The sequence below is a fragment of the Mytilus californianus genome, unplaced genomic scaffold, assembly GCF_021869535.1.
Source record: "Mytilus californianus isolate M0D057914Y unplaced genomic scaffold, xbMytCali1.0.p SCAF_5, whole genome shotgun sequence".
Classification (NCBI taxonomy): Eukaryota; Metazoa; Mollusca; class Bivalvia; order Mytilida; family Mytilidae; genus Mytilus; species Mytilus californianus.
In genome coordinates this window covers 85,055,880-85,078,279 of record NW_026262701.1, presented here as the reverse complement: position 1 = coordinate 85,078,279, position 22,400 = coordinate 85,055,880, and the positions used below count along the sequence as shown (strand labels likewise).

The window sequence follows — 22,400 nt, the reverse complement described above, 5'->3', positions numbered from 1 at the left end:
ACATTATCCTGATTATCCTCTTTTTTAATAAAATTCCACAAGGCATGCATCACTGAATCAAAAATATTCTAAATCGAAGAAAGATAGCATGCCTTTACAAAAGCAAACTCTGTGTAAAAACGTTGGAAATAATTGGTTATCACAAGACATGCTCGAAAGGAAACTTTTCGGGCAGCGAAATAACAGATTATCATAAAAATGTCGTTTACGAGCGAATTAAAAATCAAACGAACCAAAACCTTGTAACATAAAGACCAACAAATTGATTACGAAGATTATTATTCAGAACATCAAGTCAGTACAATGCTGTATATAAAGTTAAATTTTCTAACATTTCAAGCCTAATGAAAATAATTGTTGTATTATTTAACTTTCACTAGGAAAAATGACCTATTTCATAGTCGATTGTAAAAACATTATTTTTATGTGATTATATAATAAATAATTTGTGTAAAAGTATTGTAAGGCCTACTCACTTGCAGACACATCTAAAAATGAAAACAATAATAAGCATTTTAAAACAAGGCGGTAATTCTTTGGTTAATTTATTTTCTGCGTCCTTTCTCTTTACTTCCTAATCTTTACAGCAATGGGACGCCCTTTTTTAGCTTTCTTTTAATAAAAGATATATTACTAACTATGAATTTAACGGTTGCCTTAAATTTTTGCAATTGATATTAAATGTTATCGAAAATAGACAAAAATACGCAAAATAGTGGTGTTGGTAAAAGTACCCAACAACGAAACCTCCAGTCATTTCATTTTCAGTTTTTTTTTCATTTGGTAGTTTAAACGGGTGCCACATATGGAGGAGGATATGTTTACCTTTCCGGAGCACTTTCAGCCACGATGTTTGATGGGGTTCATGTTACTCAGTCTTTAGTTTTCTATGTTGTGTTTTGTGTACTGTTATTTGTCTTTTGGTCCTTTTCTTTTTCTTTTTCTCTTTTTTTTTTTTTTTTGCCATGAACGAGTTGTCAGTTTATTTTTGACTTTTGTATCCCTTTAGTATCTTTCGCCTCTTTTAAATAACTTTTATCAGCTAGCATCTGAATTCTTTTGAAAAGATCTGATGCCCAAAATTTGCACATGTGTAATATTTGAGGACTGAAACATTGATTTGTTGTTAACCTTCCTCCTGAAATAGGAAAAATGTAGAAGCAAACAATTATAACAAATATACCAAACTCCAAGTTAATTTCAAAAAGAGGAAGTCAATAAAAACTTACAAAATCAAACGTTAACAATCAACGGAACGAGTGAGAAACAACTGTCATATTCCTGACTTGGAACAGGCATTTTCCGAAGAAAATGGTGGTTTAAACCTGGTTTTATATCTAGCTTAACCTCCCACTTGTATAACAGTCGTTTATAGCAAACCAACCAAGAAGGCTATTGTCATTGCCCCACATAGTCTACGTGCAATTGCCAAAATGAAAATGTTCCCGACCGAAACAAACATTTTTTTATAAACTGGAAAAATTGACATACCTTTAATCACAGGACTAACTGTTAATTTTCCGTTGCAAACATCGCATATAGTTGGTGGTTCAGCAAAATGCTCTATAAAATTGAAATTATGATTATGTTAAAGTCTTTGTATGTGACAATGCATGTTTCAGTAATAATTAGTATCATTAACCTTTCTGAGTTGGGTTTTTAATCCACTATCATTAAACTATTGATGACAATTCAGTGTTACTTTGCTAGAAATATTTAAATCTAACGCATTCGATAATTGTCCGGTTACATTCACATTTCAAATAAGACTAATAAGAGATAGAATAGTCTAGAAAGTTATATAACCAATTGTTTCCACTCTGTTTTTGATAAGGCATCGACCGTTCATCTTTTTTTGTTGACATACAATGTATTTGTTTAAATAAGAAAAAATATAATTGTCTGATTCTTAATTTCCTGGAAACAATTATGTCATAGGGAAAGTGAAAAAAAAATGTTTCTATTGGAAATGAGTAAAATAAAAAGAACACCAAAAATAACCAACATTGACAAGACCACTCATTCTTCATTCTGGTCAAGCAAAAACTAAATGTTCAGTTTTGTTTTCTTGTATACAGTTGTATTTGTATGGCGTAAGAGTATCAAGTCTCTCGAAAAAAAGCAGCTTAAGTTTGGTTTACGACAATTGAAAGAAGAAATAATTGCACTTGACAAAAGTGTTCACTTTATTTCTTCACTATCAATATCATAAGCCAGTTGATAATGTGAATGTTACGTTGGGTCAAAAACCCCAATTCATGAAGTCCCGATTTCGCAGACCCCATCCCTTCAATTACAAAAACTCACCCCATTGCGATCCAAAAACTACACGTATGACTCCATCACTTTTAATCGGAACAAGTGGGCGTTTTTCACATCTATATTCAACGTAAGTTTCATTCAGCTTTCGCCTGTTTACATGATATATAACAAGATTATTTCTATTTCACTTATGCATTTTATGTTAGCAAACCAACAGTTACATAATTTCTCCGTCGAAAGAGAGGTGGAGAATCACAAGAATAATAAATGAGATGCGAAAGATACCAAAGGGACATTCAAACTTTTCAGTCGAAAATAAACTGACAACGCCATGCCTAAAAAAGAAAAAGACCAACTGACAGTACACAAAACACAACATGGAAAACTAAAGACTGAGCAACGCGAACCACACCAAAACCTGGGGGGATCCCATGTGCTCCTGAAGGGTAAGCAGACGCTGCTCCACATGTGGCACCCGTCGTGTTGCTCATTTTAGTACAAACTCGGTGATAAGTCTAGTTCGGTAGGTCACATTCGGGGAAAAGGGGACGGGATTGTAGTTACGACAATTGGAACATATCCGTTGTCATCTTTGAAACAGGTATTCCATAACGGTCAACCAACTCGTGATGGCGTCCGTAAAATTTACAAAGGGATGATTTTGTTTTAAATTTAAATAAATGGGGACTGTGTCCATGGGACACAGATGATGCCCCCGCTTGCATATAACGTTATAAAGGGACATAACTCAAGAACCGTAGAAGTGATGCTACCCAAATTTGTACTTGATCAGAGTTTTGTGGTAAAAAGCATTGTGTATAAGTTTCATAACATTTGGTTGAGGCAAACTTCAGTTAGAGAACAGAAACGAACAATTCAGCAATTTTTTCCATTTGTAAAGGGACATAACTCTAGAACGGTAACCGTGACGCCACCAAAATTCAGTTGATCTGTGTTTTGGTGTGATAAGCATTGTGTATAAGTTTAATAACATTTAGTTGAGACAAACTAAAGTTAGAGAATGGAAACTAAAAATGCAGCATTTTTTCCATTTGTAAAGGGACATAACTCTAGAACGGTAAAAGTGACGCCACCAAAATTCAAACTTGAACTGTGTTTTGTAGTAATAAGCATTGTGTATAAGTTTAATAACATTTTATTAAGGAAAACTTAAGTAAGAGAACGGAAACGAAAAATTCAGCAATTTGTCATTTGTAAAGGGCATAACTCTAGAACAGTAAAAGTGACGCCACCGAAATTCAAAATTGATCTGTGTTTTGTGTTAATAAGCATTGTGCATAACTTTCATAACATTTGGGTGAGGAAACTAAAGTTAGAGAACGGAAACCAATTTTGGGACGTACGGACGGACATACGGAAGTACAGACGGACAAGGATAAAACGTAATGCCCCAAACTAACAAATAGTTGGAAGATATTATTAAGTAAACATTAATATGTACAAATAACTCATCAAAGCTACTATGGTTATAATTTGGAACGCCAGCCGCCCGTTTTGTATACATAAGACTCATAATTGGCGCTTTAATCAAAAGAGTTCGAAGGTCAAATAAAATTCAAAGTCGATGAGTATTGTAAACCCAAAAACTCCGAAAAGTTGTCAAATAAGGCTTGGGCAGACTATGCCTGGGGTAGAAAACTTTGTTTTTAGATTACATCACATACGGAGGTACTGCCAAATGTTTCGACCGGGACGGAGGGCGTGAAATTTGAGCCATCACTGGATAAGAGTGGACAGTGAATAAATTTGGGTTTGCAATTAAATGTAGTTAGACGTAATGAATAACTTCATTACACGAACAAATTCAATTGGTTAAACCAAAATAAAATTTAGATAACATTTTCCATGGTTGTAAAGATTTTCAAAATTTGATTCTACAATTTTAACACAATTCAATCACTAACTCTCTGGCGTCATATTTTTTTTTTTACTTTTTAAAAGAGCAGTTAAAAGGACACCATATTGAGTTTATTGAAGATGGTAGACGATTATTTATCTTTTCAAGGAGCAATTATGTAAAATCTGATACGGGGAAAAATCAAATTTAAAATAAACTGGAAACATAAGTATGAGAAAGAAAAAATCGCTCAATAACTTAGCTTTTAAGAAGTGAAATGTGTTCTTACCTATAAGCGAAAAAAGGGCCTGATCTGGCATAGCATTCCCATATTTCCTGTTTAGATATGCTTTGATTGGTAAATGTAAATGTCAGAATCGATGGATCTTCAATTCCATACTCCCCGATTACCGACCCCGACTGGAAAATTCCTCCAATAACTGGAACTAATGATTTCCCCTGCAAACCACATGGGAATGCACACCTACCAATATACCCAAACGTCATCTGGAAATATGACAAACCTGTAAAATAAACATTTCTTTCATTTATTGCATGGTTCAGATAAATTATGCAATATTTCTTGATATATACTGCTTGGTCAATCCGTAGAATATAAAAGTATTTTAAAAATTATCTTACAATTATTATCGATAGACGCTACTTGTTTTCATCTTCATTTCTGTAGTTTTCTTTTTCTTTTTTTTTAATTCACCCTGTTTAAGGAGCACATCAAAAAGAATTGATTTCAGTTTGATATTTTTGGATTATTTTACATTGGCACAAGGTCGATTTTTTACTTTTGTAAAATCACAAACATTTGAAAAAGAGTACACAAATTATGCAGATAACTATCAACTTATAATTAATTAGCTTAATTGATTTTTTGGTAAATATCCAGTGGACAATATTTCATGCATGTTCAGGACGAGGACAAATCAACAACTAATTATAAAGAACTTTATGAGCATGCTCACGTACCCAACGCCCCTGCACTGTCACTGGGCAAACAAAATCTCACCAGATTCCTAAGTGCAAAGATTCATAACTCATATATACAAAAGTCAACTGATAAAAGTTTTCTTGTGGATATGCACATCTACATATTATGTTTTTATTATCTACTAAGTTTCATGAAATTCTGTTGTGTGGTTTCAGAGGAGTTGCAATGACAAACTGTTGCAGTACTATATTTAGGCCAAAAATCTAAGTTCAAAGGGGCATAACTCAAAAAAACAAATTGAATCATAATTTCCTGTTAATAAGCACATCTACATAGTATGTCCTTATTATCTATAAAGTTTTATTGAATTCTGCTGTGTGCTTTAGGATGAGCTGCGATGACAAGAACATGACTGACGGACGGACTGACTGACGGACTAAAGGTACGGGCTGGTCAAAAACTGTATACCCTACGCAACTTTTTTGCTTTGGGTATAATAAATATATTAGGCAAAATCTGAAATGTTCGACTACAATAAGAAAAAGAAGGAATTTTTGGAAATCCTTTAAAAAAATTGGCCTCCCACAAGGCCACCGAGTGATCCCTCAACGTGTAGTCATAACCACAATGAGCACTGTTGCTACACAAAACATACGCATTTTAGGAAATTAAAGTATTGTCCGTACGTGGCTGCGTATTAATAAATTCCCCGAAGCTAAATGGATCAGTGGTCCCTTGTGGATGATTGTTTAACAATACCTCCAGACAAAAAAACTGAGACCAATTTCTATACCCAGAGGAACCCTTCAGAAAAAAAAATCATGAATCAAAAATCATAACTGTCAAAAAGAATTGGAAGCAGTTGCTTCCACTGCATTATGGTACGCCACTATTATGGTACGCCAATGCATTTCAGTCAATAAAAAAAAACAATTTTGTCGTGAAGATCATGTTTGTTATCATGAAGGTCATGTTTGTTATCATGAAGGTCATGTTTGTTATCATAAAGGTCATGTTTGTTATCCTAAAGATCATGTTTGATATCCTGAATGTCATGTTTCATTGGGCGTTAGACAGGCAACAATCAATCAATCAAGTTTATTATTCAATTGGAACCAAAGTATTAATCTTAATACACCGGCGTGTTTAGTCTTTTAATGTGATCTTACTTGCTTCAATCGTTCTAGAAAAGAAACTTCTCGCAGCGATTTAACAAAGAATGACCTCAGATGCTTGCAAAAATAGACACTTCCTGTTCTTTAATGAATGAACTTGATTGATTGGTTTTTTCTGTGTATCCAGTGGAAAAATATTTCATGCAAGTTCAGGACGAGGACAAATCAACAATTAAATGTATTAGGCAAAATCTGCCAATGATCGACTAACATTAGAAAACGAAGGTAGTATTTTTGGAAATCCTTAAAAGACATTTGCCTAATGCCAAGCCACCTATGAATCCATCATAGAGTTGTCGCAACTGCAGTGAGCTAAACTGAAGAGTTTATTTCTTATCAATAGTCCTTTTCCAACGTATTTTGAACTGTATCAGAGTTATATCTAGCATAACAAAATAAACAAAATTAACAACATCAAATGTATATGACACCAGTTACCTTGACTTGACGTTACAGCGTTGACATGCAACAACATTTACTGAAACCATTCTATAAACAAACATCCTCTAAATTCATTACAAAATCCGGCTACCAGCTAAAGAGGTTTGCTTTATCTTAAACAGTAATTTACCCGTTCATATACTCTTATTTTTTGGCAAAAAACATAAAAATCTGTATAATTTTAAGACATTATATGTCACGTATATACGATAGGTGCAATACTATCTTTTTATCAGCATTTTATATAATGAACTGCTAATACAGAGATATTTCTCATCTGTGTAACCTTATAATAACTTTTAACAGTAAACAGTTAAGGGAAATTCCAACGCCTAAAACAGCACACCTTTTTCTCGCCTTGACATTAAGTTGGAGATAAAAACTCAGCGAACAAATCACGCAGAAATATCTCGCCTGCTTCACTCATCCTGATTGAATTTTAAAGATCAATGTCCAACTTAAGTTATCGCATCAACATAATGCTGATCAATCAAAGTGAGGATCGCCAACGAGAATAAAGACCATGAAACCACCATTATCAATAATTTAAAGTGAAGTAAGATATAAATCATTCAAGGCATATGCGACAAATATATTTTACAAGGACCAAAGTGACATAACTGTAGAAGTAGACAGATGGAAATCATCAAAAAGACCGCCAAACCAAAAGTGATTTGATTTAGTTTGAAATAAATCCCTCATCAATACTCTTGTTTATGTCCGAAATGAGAAAAATACTTTTTTTCAGGATTTATGTCCTATAATCATGATAATGCTGGAACGAAAAATTGAAAACCGTTTCAAAAATACAATTCCTAGGCCATCATTCTTTAAAACAATTTGGAAAATTTAAGTAAATCAGGCAAGGCAGTCTTGACAATCGTGCGTTATTGCGAACCAAATGAAACTTTTCCACAGATTGAAAATATATTATTGATATTGAATAAATACAACATCACATGTAGTTTTGTGATTTGAAACATGTATGTTCATCTATTTAGAAGATACTGTTTTTTCTCAGGTAAATTAATCAATGAAATTAGAAGAAATTTAAAGGTCCCAGTGAATAAACTACACAGAGATCAAAAGCTATTGTATTTACTCAATGGGACAATAGAACTGACAAAAGTTTGAATAGATTGACCAATAGGAGATGACTCTGTGGAAAAGTTCATTAGGATCGCAATAAAATAATAAAATTTTACAACATTTATTGCAATATTAATGAAGAAACAGACATAATCTCCTTTAAAAAAACTTTTGAGAACGTTCCTATCATTCGAGTATTTAAGGAAAATAACTCTTTATTAGTTTTGAGCATCTGAAGCGTTTTTCTGGATTTACGTTCACCAGGAATGCTCAAACCTAAACATTTTGGAAAGGACGGGATGTATAAAACCTAAACACATGAAGAGCAATATGACAAAACGGGACCTGAAAATAGCCAAATTCATATGAGATCAACTTTTACTGAGGAGTTGGAACCTTATTTTTTGTATAATTTCTTAATCTATCAACAGAGAATTTAAGAAAAGTTGTTAAAAATCATGCAAGTACCGAAGCACCGACTACTGTGTTGGTGATACCATTCGGGACTTACGGTATCGACCCAGTGCTAGTAAATAAAATGACACTTTTTTAAATTTCGTGCGACCGTAGCGTTTTCTGTTTTAACCTTCATCAGGAATGCTCAAAATTAAACATTTTGAAAGTCAGTCACGTAAAGAACAATTAGACAAAAAGGGACATAAACATACTATTATCTGACATTCATCTAAGGTTAACTTTGCCAGGGCAAAACTTCTAAACTTTTAAAATTTAACAAAACAGAAAATAACGTTCGGTCAATGCATTTATCTAGTACCTGAAAAGAAGACTGAAAATGAGAAAAAGGTTTATATAATAATCCTTTACCATAAAATTACAGTGGTTCTTACCTTGCAGTAAAAAGAAGAGATGTAACATCATTTCTCCGAAGTCAGAATTGTGAACAAATTGCCAGAAAAAATTTTACTCAACGAATGAACAAATTCAAATAAATCTAACATCTATGATTTTGCTATGATAGTAATGTAACAGCTTTCATGAGTAAGTGACTCAACATTATGAGGTCAGAAAAATAATCAGATTTACCATCTATGTAATACATTCACCTTTGTATAAAGTGAAAAATGTCTTGTTTTATTTTCACGCATTATGAATCTCGCATCTGTGTTGTATATTTATCTCTGCAACAATGACTTTATGGAAAAAACTTAAGTGCAAACATACTGGAGTAATTGCATGCTATCTGAAATAGATTTTAATTTTTCACGAATAAAGTCTAATAATTTTGAAAGACTGTCACAATAGCAATAAACTGTTGACAAAGAGATATGTCATGCTTTTTTTGTAATTTTGATAGTATAATGCAAATATTGAAATTATAATGGCAATATTTAAACATGTAAACTTTGCAAAACATTCCAAGTCAATGAACCATGACTGAAGGTGTAAGGCCATATAACGTCCATGGAAATGAGAAACTCCTAATGTTTAGAAAACTGAATACCAAATACTATTGTCTTATCATAAATGATTTGCTTAAAACTAACCTAAACACAAACTCTAACTTGTTAACTATGCAAAGGTTTCTAAATAATTGAACCATGATGAGGGGACAAGGCCATATATTCTCCATGGAAATTAGACTTACAAATGCTTATACAACTGCATACCAAATATAATTGACTTAACATTAGTGGTTCATCTTAAACTTATCCAATCACACAATTTATCATGTAAAATATGCAAAAAATCAAGGTCCATAGACCATTACTGAGGGCGCGGGACTAAAAATCTCCATAGAAAGGAGATGTGTCGATGCTAATACATCAGCATACCAAAATAATTGACCTACCACTAGTGGTTCCCCATCAACTGACATAATCTCAAACTGATTTATTGTTGAAGCCGCCGCCGCCGCCGGAAAGTCTCGCGTTTTTCCACTTTGTCGAAGCGAGACATAAAGTTTGGAAATTTTTTTTATGAACTCCTCCTTAAGTAATATTCAAATTGAACTGTATTCTTTGTCATGGACAATAGATGAACAATAGATATCTGACAACAATAAATTTAAATTGTGTAACTGAGTGGACCATATCAAGTGAATCTGTAGTGTTTGTTTGTTTCATCATCTATTGAAGGACTAAGAAAAAGTGGACAGCAAATTCCAGTTAAGTTTTTAATTTTCTGAAACATAAAATACATTTGAATTTGATAGATCTAGGACATGCTATGCCCTAAAATGTTTCCAGATGCACAGGTTTGTCTGCACTCAAAGTAAATTTTGCTGTGAAAAGTAAAAACACAACCATTTTAGCCAAAGGGTCCACACGAACCTTATAAAGCTTGTATAAAAATGAGAAATATGAGGCGACTACACAACAGATAGTGCCTTCATATATAAAAGGAACAGCTACACTGAGGATAGCACGAAACAAGTACAGCTACACAACAATTGAAACTTGACTGATTCGAGACAGGTTTTGAGCTTCACATATTGTGTACTGACATCTGTATATTGACTGTATGTTACCTTATTGATGTCTTTTGGTAATTGTTGTTAACGGGTTGTTGACGTATAATCCGCCTCTACTTTTGTTTATGAGCTAAACTCGCATAAAAACTATGATGAATAAAAAACATGCTGGGAATGTAATTTTGCAGGACAATCGGTTTAATTTAAGACTTTAATCATTTAATTAGCAAAGCTGTGAAACATATATTTTTACACTTCAGTGATCACACTGGTTTGAACTAGAATTTTATTAGTATATACGCTTGCATTGAAATCTACTCACTAGTTATTTTCGCTTTTTTTATTGGATATATAAATTCCCTTTGTTGTACATTTCTTATTTATACTATTGCAAAGTTTTATCTTTACTTTTTGAATTTGATATTACGTTGAAATTAAAGAAAAAGACATTAGCTAAGTTGATTTTTACTTCTATTCTTCCTAGACAAAAATGTAACAACGTTTTATATAATAACTGAACAAATTATTGGGAAATAATAAAAGATGATAGGTAACTATCATTATATATTTTTGAGTGTGTTTAATTCGAAGTGTCACTGTTTCATACTTTACCGAGTTCAAAGGCAAATCTCGAGCATCGTTCATATAAATACGAAGAATATACATTATTTCATCACGTGTCACAGGCGCTTGGGAATGAATCCCCTTTGAAATGAACCCCATTTATGTGAATATTTTTCTGAGGTGTTTTTAACTTTTTTTCAAAATAAATATTCTTTAATAATTTAACTTATGTTCATTTTTTTAATGTGATCTATTGATATATGATGCCCCTCTATTCTTATTTTCCACGTGGATCAGAACAAGAACATATTAAATAAGTGAAAATAGGTTAAAATATTAAAGAATAATTACTTAAATTAGGACCATTATAAGACTATCTAAGGACACCTAAAAAGGTGTCCTAAAGTTATGACGATTCCTATGACTTTTCCTAGGTTACGACATTTTTGATAAACCGACTTAGGACAAAGATACGCCCTAAGATGATCTTAGGACATGTCCTAGTCCTAAGAGCGCATCGATAAACATACCCCAGATTCCTAACTCATATATACAAAAGTCAACTGATCAAAATTTCTTATAGATATGCACATCTACATATTATGCATTTATTATCTACAAAGTTTCATGAAATTCTGTTGTGTGTTTTCAGAGGAGTTGCGATGACAAACTGTTGCAGTACTATATTTAGGTCAAAATTCTAAGTTCAAACGGACATAGCTAAAAAAAGACAAATTGAATCACAATTTCCTGTTGATAAGCACATCTACATAGTATGTCCTTATTATCAATAAAGTTTTATTAAATTCTGTTGCGTGCTTTAGGATGAGCTGCGATGACAAGATCAGGACTGACGGACTAACGGACGGACTGGTAAAAAACTTTATACCCTACGCAACTTTTTTGCGTTTGGTATAAAAAATATATTAGGCAAAATCTAAAAGGTTCGACTACAATAAGAACAAGAAGGTATTTTAAAAACATTTGCCTCCCACCAGGGCACCTAGGGATCCCTCAACGTGTTGTCATAACTGCAGTTGCTACACAAAGCATACGCATTTTAAGAAATTAAAGTATTGTCCTGACGTGGCTGCTTATTAATAAATTCCCCGAAGCTAAATGGATCAGTGGTCCCTTGTGGTTGATTGTAACCTGCAGGCACAGAAACTGAGACCAATTTCTATACCCAGAGGAACCCTTCAGAAAAAAAAATCAAAAATCAAAAATCATAACTGCCAAAAAGAATTGGAAGCAGTTGCTTTCATTGCATTATGGAACGCCACTGCATTTCAGACAATAAAAAAACAATTTTGTCGTGACAATCATGTTTCTTATCCTGAAGGTTATGTTTGTTATCATAAAGATCATACTTGATATCCTGAATGTCATGTTTCATTGGGCGTTGGACAGGCAACACTTAATCAATCAAGTTTATTATCCAATTGGAACAAAAGTATTAATCTTAATATTCTGGTGTGTTTAGTCTTTTAGTCTGATCTTACTTGCTTCAATCGTTCTAGAAAAGAAACTTCTCGCGGCGATTTAACAAAGAATGACCTCAGATGCTTGCGTAAAAAAATAGACACTTCATGTTCTTTAATGGAAAAACTTGATTGATTGGTTTTTTCTGTGTATCCATTGGAAAAATATTTCATGCATGTTCAGAACGAGGACAAATCAACAATAAATGTATTAGGCAAAATCTGCTAAATCGGAAATGATCGACTACCATTAGAAAACGAAGGTAGCTTTTCTGGAAATCCTTGAAAGACATTTGCCTTGTACCAAGCCACCTATGAATCCATTATAGAGTTGTCGCAACTGCAGTGAGCTGAACTGAACAGTTTATTTCTTACCAATCGTCATTTTCCAACGTATTTTGAACTGTGTCAGAGTTATAACTTGCATAACAAAATAAACAAAAATTAACAACATCAAATGTTTTTGACATCAATTACCTTGACTTGGCGTTACAGTGTTAACATGCAACAACATTTACTGAAACAATTCTATAAACAAACATCCTCTAAATTCATTAGAAAATCCGGCTATCAGCTAAAGAGGTTTGCTTTATCTTACACAGTTATTTACCTGTTTGCATACTCTTATTTTTTGGCAAAAAACATAAAAATCTATATAATTTTAAGACATTATATGTCACGTAATATACGATAGGTGCAATGCTATCTTTTAAGCAGCATTTTATATTATGAACTGCAAATACAGAGATATGTCTCATCTGTGTCACCTTATCATAACTTTTAAAAGTAACAGTTGAGGGAAATTCCGACGCCGAAAACAGCACACCTTTCTATCGCCTTGACATTAAGTTGGAGATTAAAACTCAGCGAACAAATCATGCAGAAATAACTCGCCTGCTTCGCAGATCCTGAGTGAATTTTAAAGATCAATGTCTAACTAAATTTATCGCATCAACATAATGCTTACGAATCAAAGTGAGGATCGCCAACGAGAATAAAGACCATGAAACCACCATTATCAATAATGTGGAGTGAAGTATGATATAAATCATTTAAGGCATATGCAACAAATACATTTTACAGAACCAAAGTGACATAACTGTAGAAATAGACAGATTGAAATCATCAAAAAGAAAAAAAAACAGACCGCCAAACAACCATTTTTATTTATTTGATGAAGTTTATGTCCGAAATGAGAAAAATACTTTTTTCAGGATTTATGTCCTATGGGTACACGACAACTCGTACCTTCGCCAACTCGTACTCATCCTATAATGCTGGAACGAAAAAAGTGAAAACCGCTTCAAAAGTACAATTCCTAGGCCATCATTCTTTAAAATAATTTTGAAAGTTGAAGAAAATCGCGCAAGGCAGTCTTGCTAATCGTGCGTTAAAATAATAAAATTTTAAAATATTTATTGCAATATTAATGAAGAAACCGACATAATCTCCTTTAAAAAAACTTTTGAAAACGTTCGTTTTATCATTCGAGTATTTAAGGAAAATAACTCTTTAAATAAGTTGTGTGAATCCAAAGCGCTTTTTCTGGAATTACGTTCACCAGGAACGCTCAAATCTAAACAGTTTGGATAGGCAGGGATGTATAAGGGACTTATCATCTTTTACCTGGGAGGGGGGATGGTCATTTTGAAATTAAACATACAAAAATGTGATCCCCCGCTATTAAACATGCCAAAATTTTAACATGCAAAACACTTACCTTTGACACACATGATATGTAGGATATACTTGAAGATTCAAAAGTTCACAAATTTTTCATTAGAGATAAAATTGATCTCCCCAATTTTGAATTTATAAAAAAATTTAAACCCCCCCTTTTCCATTTACAAAAAAAACTTGATCTTGATCCCCCATACATTGTGACCCCCCCCCCCCCTTCTCCCTTTTCCCAGGTAAAAAATTAAAAGTCCATAAGGCCTAAACACATGAAGAGCAATACAACAAAATGGGACCTAAAAATAGCCAAAATTCATCTGAGATCAAATTTTACTGAGGAGTTGGAACCTTATTTTCTGCATAATTTCTTAATCTATCAACAGAGAATTGAAGAATATTTTTAAAAATCATGGCAGTGCCGAAGCACTGACTACTGTGTTGGTGATGCACTTCGGGACTAACAGTCCACCAGCAGTGATATAGACCCAGTGCTAGTAAATAAAATGACACATTTTAAATTTCGTGCGTCCGTAGCGTTTTCTGGATTAACCTTCATCAGAAATGTTCAAAATCAAACATGTTGAAAGTCAGGAATGTACAAGACATAAGCACGTAAAAAACAATAAGACAAAAAATGACCTAAACATACTATTGTTAAATTTCATTTCCATTCTCAATTTTATTATCTGACATTCATCGAAGGTTAACTTTGCGAGAGGCAAAACTTCTAAACTTTTAAAATTTAATAAAACAGAAAATTACAGTGAATCTTACCTTGTAGTATAAAGAAGAGATGTAATATCATTTTTCCAAAGTTAGAATTGTGAAAAATTACCAGACAAACAATCTAGTTAACGGCTGAACCAATTAAAATAATTTTAATCTATGATTTTGCTATGATAGTAACGCAACAGCTTTCATGAGTAGGCGACTCAAGATCATGAGATCTGAAAAATACTCAGATTTACCATCTACATGTTTGAAGTATATTAACCTATTAACCTCTGTAACAAGTGCAATATAGCGACAGTTCAAGAAAAAAAATCTAAAGTACAACATTTTAATAGTCTTAGTCTTCACGCATCTGTGTAGTATATTCATCTCCGCAACAATAACTTGATGGAAAAAACTTAAGTGCAAACATACTTGAGTAATTGCATGCTATCTGAAATAAATTTAATGTTTCGCCAATAAAGTCTAATAATTTGGAAAGACTGTCACAATAGCAATAAACTGATGACACGGAGATATGTCTCGCTTTTTGTGTAATGTTGATAGTAAAATGCAAATATTAAAATTATAATGGCAATATTCAAACATGTAAACTATCCAAAACATTCCAAGTCAATGAACCATGACTGAAGGTGTAATAAAATTGAGAATGGAAATGGGGAATGTGTCAAAGAGACAACAACCCGACCATAGAGCAGACAACAGCCGAAGTAAGGCCATATAACCTCCATGGAAATGAGAAATGCCCAATGCTTATAAAACGGAATACCACATGCTGTTGTCTTATCATAAATGATTTGCTTTAAACTAACCTAAACAAAGTTTAACTTGTTAACTATGCAAAGGTTTATAAATCAATGAACCATGATGTGGGGGCAAGGTCATATATTCTCCATGGAAATAATACTTTCAAATGCTAATACAACTGCATACCAAATATAATTAACTTACCATTAGTGGTTCATCTTAAACTGATCCAGTCACACAATTTATCATGTAAAATATGCAAAACATTCAGGGTCCATAGACCATTACTGAGGGCACGGGACTAAAACATCTCCATGGAAATGAGATGTGTCAATGCTAATCAGCATACCAAATATGATTGACCTACCACTAGTGGTTCACCATAAACCGACCTAATCACTAACACATTGTTGAAGCCGCCTCCGCCGGAAACAACACGCCTAAGTCTCGCTTTTTCCACTTCATACTTGATATCCTGAATGTCATGTTTCATTGGGCGTTGGACAGGCAACAATTAATCAATCAAGTTTATTATCCAATTGGAACAAAAGTATTAATCTTAATATTCTGGTGTGTTTAGTCTTTTAGTCTGATCTTACTTGCTTCAATCGTTCTAGAAAAGAAACTTCTCGCGGCGATTTAACAAAGAATGACCTCAGATGCTTGCGTAAAAAAATAGACACTTCATGTTCTTTAATGGAAGAACTTGATTGATTGGTTTTTTCTGTGTATCCATTGGAAAAATATTTCATGCATGTTCAGAACGAGGACAAATCAACAATAAATGTATTAGGCAAAATCTGCTAAATCGGAAATGATCGACTACCATTAGAAAACGAAGGTAGCTTTTCTGGAAATCCTTGAAAGACATTTGCCTTGTACCAAGCCACCTATGAATCCATTATAGAGTTGTCGCAACTGCAGTGAGCTGAACTGAACAGTTTATTTCTTACCAATCGTCATTTTCCAACGTATTTTGAACTGTGTCAGAGTTATAACTTGCATAACAAAATAAACAAAAATTAACAACATCAAATGTTTTTGACATCAATTACCTTGACTTGGCGTTACAGTGTTAACATGCAACAACATTTACTGAAACAATTCTATAAACAAACATCCTCTAAATTCATTAGAAAATCCGGCTATCAGCTAAAGAGGTTTGCTTTATCTTACACAGTTATTTACCTGTTTGCATACTCTTATTTTTTGGCAAAAAACATAAAAATCTATATAATTTTAAGACATTATATGTCACGTAATATACGATAGGTGCAATGCTATCTTTTAAGCAGCATTTTATATTATGAGCTGCAAATACAGAGATATGTCTCATCTGTGTCACCTTATCATAACTTTTAAAAGTAACAGTTGAGGGAAATTCCGACGCCGAAAACAGCACACCTTTCTATCGCCTTGACATTAAGTTGGAGATTAAAACTCAGCGAACAAATCATGCAGAAATAACTCGCCTGCTTCGCAGATCCGGAGTGAATTTTAAAGATCAATGTCTAACTAAATTTATCGCATCAACATAATGCTTACGAATCAAAGTGAGTATCGCCAACGAGAATAAAGACCATGAAACCACCATTATCAATAATGTGGAGTGAAGTATGATATAAATCATTTAAGGCATATGCAACAAATACATTTTACAGAACCAAAGTGACATAACTGTAGAAATAGACAGATTGAAATCATCAAAAAGAAAAAAAAAACAGACCGCCAAACAACCATTTTTATTTATTTGATGAAGTTTATGTCCGAAATGAGAAAAATACTTTTTTCAGGATTTATGTCCTATGGGTACACGACAACTCGTACCTTCGCCAACTCGTACTCATCCTATAATGCTGGAACGAAAAAAGTGAAAACCGCTTCAAAAGTACAATTCCTAGGCCATCATTCTTTAAAATAATTTTGAAAGTTGAAGAAAATCGCGCAAGGCAGTCTTGCCAATCGTGCGTTAAAATAATAAAATTTTAAAATATTTATTGCAATATTAATGAAGAAACCGACATAATCTCCTTTAAAAAAACTTTTGAAAACGTTCGTTTTATCATTCGTGTATTTAAGGAAAATAACTCTTTAAATAAGTTGTGTGCATCCAAAGCGCTTTTTCTGGAATTACGTTCACCAGGAACGCTCAAATCTAAACAGTTTGGATAGGCAGGGATGTATAAGGGACTTATCATCTTTTACCTGGGAGGGGGGATGGTCATTTTGAAATTAAACATACAAAAATGTGATCCCCCGCTATTAAACATGCCAAAATTTTAACATGCAAAACACTTACCTTTGACACACATGATATGTAGGATATACTTGAAGATTCAAAAGTTCACAAATTTTTCATTAGAGATAAAATTGATCTCCCCAATTTTGAATTTATAAAAAAATTTAAACCCCCCCTTTTCCACTTACAAAAAAAACTTGATCTTGATCCCCCATACATTTTGACCCCCCCCCCCCCCCCTTCCCTTTTCCCAGGTAAAAAATTAAAGTCCATAAGGCCTAAACACATGAAGAGCAATACAACAAAACGGGACCTAAAAATAGCCAAAATTCATCTGAGATCAAATTTTACTGAGGAGTTGGAACCTTATTTTTTGCATAATTTCTTAATCTATCAACAGAGAATTGAAGAATATTGTTAAAAATCATGGCAGTGCCGAAGCACTGACTACTGTGTTGGTGATGCACTTCGGGACTAACAGTCCACCAGCAGTGATATAGACCCAGTGCTAGTAAATAAAATGACACATTTTAAATTTCGTGCGTCCGTAGCGTTTTCTGGATTAACCTTCATCAGAAATGTTCAAAATCAAACATGTTGAAAGTCAGGAATGTACAAGACATAAGCACGTAAAAAACAATAAGACAAAAAATGACCTAAACATACTATTGTTAAATTTCATTTCCATTCTCAATTTTATTATCTGACATTCATCGAAGGTTAACTTTGCGAGAGGCAAAACTTCTAAACTTTTAAAATTTAATAAAACAGAAAATTACAGTGAATCTTACCTTGTAGTATAAAGAAGAGATGTAATATCATTTTTCCAAAGTTAGAATTGTGAAAAATTACCAGACAAACAATCTAGTTAACGGCTGAACCAATTAAAATAATTTTAATCTATGATTTTGCTATGATAGTAACGCAACAGCTTTCATGAGTAGGTGACTCAAGATCATGAGATCTGAAAAATACTCAGATTTACCATCTACATGTTTGAAGTATATTAACCTATTAACCTCTGTAACAAGTGCAATATAGCGACAGTTCAAGAAAAAAAATCTAAAGTACAACATTTTAATAGTCTTAGTCTTCACGCATCTGTGTAGTATGTTCATCTCCGCAACAATAACTTGATGGAAAAAACTTAAGTGCAAACATACTTGAGTAATTGCATGCTATCTGAAATAAATTTAATGTTTCGCCAATAAAGTCTAATAATTTGGAAAGACTGTCACAATAGCAATAAACTGATGACACGGAGATATGTCTCGCTTTTTGTGTAATGTTGATAGTAAAATGCAAATATTAAAATTATAATGGCAATATTCAAACATGTAAACTATCCAAAACATTCCAAGTCAATGAACCATGACTGAAGGTGTAATAAAATTGAGAATGGAAATGGGGAATGTGTCAAAGAGACAACAACCCGACCATAGAGCAGACAACAGCCGAAGTAAGGCCATATAGCCTCCATGGAAATGAGAAATGCCCAATGCTTATAAAACGGAATACCACATGCTGTTGTCTTATCATAAATGATTTGCTTTAAACTAACCTAAACAAAGTTTAACTTGTTAACTATGATAAGGTTTATAAATCAATGAACCATGATGTGGGGGCAAGGTCATATATTCTCCATGCAAATTATACTTTCAAATGCTAATACAACTGCATACCAAATATAATTAACTTACCATTAGTGGTTCATCTTAAACTGATCCAGTCACACAATTTATCATGTAAAATATGCAAAACATTCAGGGTCCATAGACCATTACTGAGGGCACGGGACTAAAACATCTCCATGGAAATGAGATGTGTCAATGCTAATCAGCATACCAAATATGATTGACCTACCACTAGTGGTTCACCATAAACCGACCTAATCACTAACACATTGTTGAAGCCGCCTCCGCCGGAAACAGCACGCCTAAGTCTCGCTTTTTCCACTTCGTAGAAGCGAGACATAAATAATCAAAGTTAGGGAAAAAAATTTGAGAACTCCCCCTTAAGTAATATTTAAGGTGAACTGTATTGATAGTCATCGACAATAGATGGACAATTGATATCTGACAACAATAGATTTAAAATTGTGTAACTGAGTGGACCATATCAAGTGAACCTGTAGTGTTTGTTTGTTTCATCATTTGAATGTCTAAGAAAAAGTGGAAAACAAAATCCAGTTAAGTTTTTAATTTTCTGAAACATAAAATGCATTTGAATTTGATAGTTCTAGCACAGGTTTGTCTGCACTCACAAGTAAATTTTGCTGTGAAAACACAGCCATTTTAGCCAAAGGGTCAACATGAACCTTATAAAGCTTTCATAAAAATGAAAAATATGAGAAAACTACCCAACAGAGAATGCCTTCAAATATAAAAGGAACAGCTACACTGAGAATATCATGAAACAAGTACAGCTACTCAACACTTGAGACTGATTCGAGACAGTTTTGAGCTTCACATATTGTGTAGACAACTGTCTATTGTTGACGACGGCATGTTACCTTATTGATGTCTTTTGGTTATTGTTGTTGACGGGTTGTTGATGTATAATCTGTGTCTACTTTTGTTTATAAGCGTAAAAGGTAAGAGTGGCTGTGTTTTCACAGCAAAATTTACTCGTGAGTGCAGACAAACCTGTGCTAGATCTATCAAATTCAAATGCATTTTATGTTTCAGAAAATTAAAAACTTAACTGGATTTTGCTGTCCACTTTTACTTAGACTTTCGCATAAAAATATGCTGAATAAAAACATGCTGGAAATGTAATTTTGCTGGACAATCTTACATAGCTGATCATATTTTTCGATTACAATTTCTGTCTATCTATAATAGCCAAAACGTGCAACAAAGGTGCAAATACTGAAATGTCTCGGCTGCTTTACTGATTACGATTAACTCCTTATGTCGAAGCCTTCAACCACAAGGATTATTAAAAGCAACACATAATCATGAGTTACAAAAATTATGTTGTATCAATGATCCCTGAAAGGTCATATGAACCCTGTCAGTTAACTCATCTTAGATACCAGGATTAAAATTATGTACGCCAGATGCGCGTTTCGTCCATATAAGACTCATTGGTGACACTGGAATCAAAATAATTTAAAAGGCCTAAATTCGGAATGGTTTTACCACCATACAGTTAAGGAAATCTACTCCTGGGTGTCGAAAATCCTTTATATTTCGAAAAGTTCAAAGTTTGTTAACAGTTAATTTATAATCATGACCATATCTGGGACTATTATACTAGTTTATTATTATTTAGTATAATAGTCCTAGACCATATCAATAATTCCTGTCAACATAGAAGTGCTGACTACTTAGCTGGTGATACCCTCGTGGAAGAAACCTCCGCAAGCAGTGGATTTGTGATTAGTGAAAGTCCTTCTACTTTCAATTCCAACCAAATTAATTTTAAATACTCCCTATTTGTTGACTAAAACATGAAGTAACAGAAAAATAAATCGAGAGAAAATAAAAACAACTGTCAGATGTGATTTTTTGATTGGGTAAAAGGGTAGTCTACATATGGCCATTTTGGACAAAATTTTACGATGAATTTTAAAACATCCAAAATGCCACAAAACTAATCAGCTAACAGTTGTATTGAGTATTCCCTGAATGTGTCAACTATGTAGGTGGATACTGTATGCGGTGGTAATGAATTAATAGGGTAAAAGGAACAATGAGATGTTATATACATCTTTAAAAAAAATAAAATAACACTTTATAAATTGTCTGCTGCCGAGGCACCTTACTGGATTTACCTTCATCAAAAACGATCAAAGCCAAATATTTTGAAAGCCAAGGATGTATAAGAACCAAAAACATATGAAGACTTACATGACTAAAACAGACCTTAAAATAATGACCAAATCTATCTAGGGTCAACTTTACCTGGGGGAGTTAGATTCTTAATAATTTATACATATATAAATGCACAATCTTAGAAAAGTACTGACTACTGAATTGATCATACCCTCAATGACTATTAGTCCACCACAACAGCATTGCCCTAGTGCTTAACATACATGTTAACAACACTTTAATTTTATGTGTCAGAAGTGTTTTCTGGATTTACCTTTATCAGGATCACTCAAGGCCAAATGTTTGAAAGCCAAGGATGTGTAAATACCAAAATAGTTATATGAATAACAAGAGTGCACACGCTGAAATGTCTCACTTGTTTTACTGACCATTGATTTTATGTTGAAAGTCTTAAAGATAAAGGTTTTACTTAAAGCATTACAGAAACTTAACATTTTTAAAAATCTATGACAATGAGGTCAAGGTCAGATAAATTGTGTCAGACAGACATATACACCTTACAATTTTTTTATACACCAAATACAGTTGACCTATTGCATATGCTAATTGAAAAACAGACCAAAACACAAAAACTTAACATTGAAATGAACATTAAATATGAGGTCAAGGTCAGATGAGACCTGACAGACAGACATGTGCACCTTACAATTATTCCATACCCCAATTATATAGCTAACCTATTGCTATTGGTATTTGAAAAACAGACCAAAACACAAAAACTTAACATTGACCATTTGAACCATAAAAATGAGGTCAAGGTAAGAATGATACCTTCCAGACAGACATTTATACCTTACAATCATTCCATACACCAAATATAGTTTACCTATTGCTTATAGTACTTGAAAAACAGACCAAAACACAAAAACTTACATTGACCAATGAACCATGAAAATGAGGTCAAGGTCTGATGAAACCTGCC

The 22,400-nt window shown here is 33.2% G+C and overlaps 2 long non-coding RNA genes across 3 annotated transcripts in view; both read right to left on the bottom strand.

The window, feature by feature from the left end:
* The window catches only part of LOC127701751 (uncharacterized), a 135,708-nt gene that overhangs the window by 28,111 nt on the left and 85,197 nt on the right, over positions 1–22,400 (bottom strand). The window lies entirely within an intron of this gene.
* Positions 1,485–18,544, bottom strand: LOC127701741 (uncharacterized). 2 transcript variants are annotated; one of them, XR_007982193.1, is made up of 4 exons: positions 18,431–18,544; positions 4,410–4,644; positions 2,308–2,411; positions 1,485–1,563 (listed from the first exon to the last, which is right to left on the bottom strand). It is a non-coding gene; the product is annotated as an uncharacterized LOC127701741 (long non-coding RNA). The 2 variants fall into 2 exon arrangements; XR_007982192.1 differs by lacking the exon at positions 18,431–18,544 and adding an exon at positions 14,696–14,809.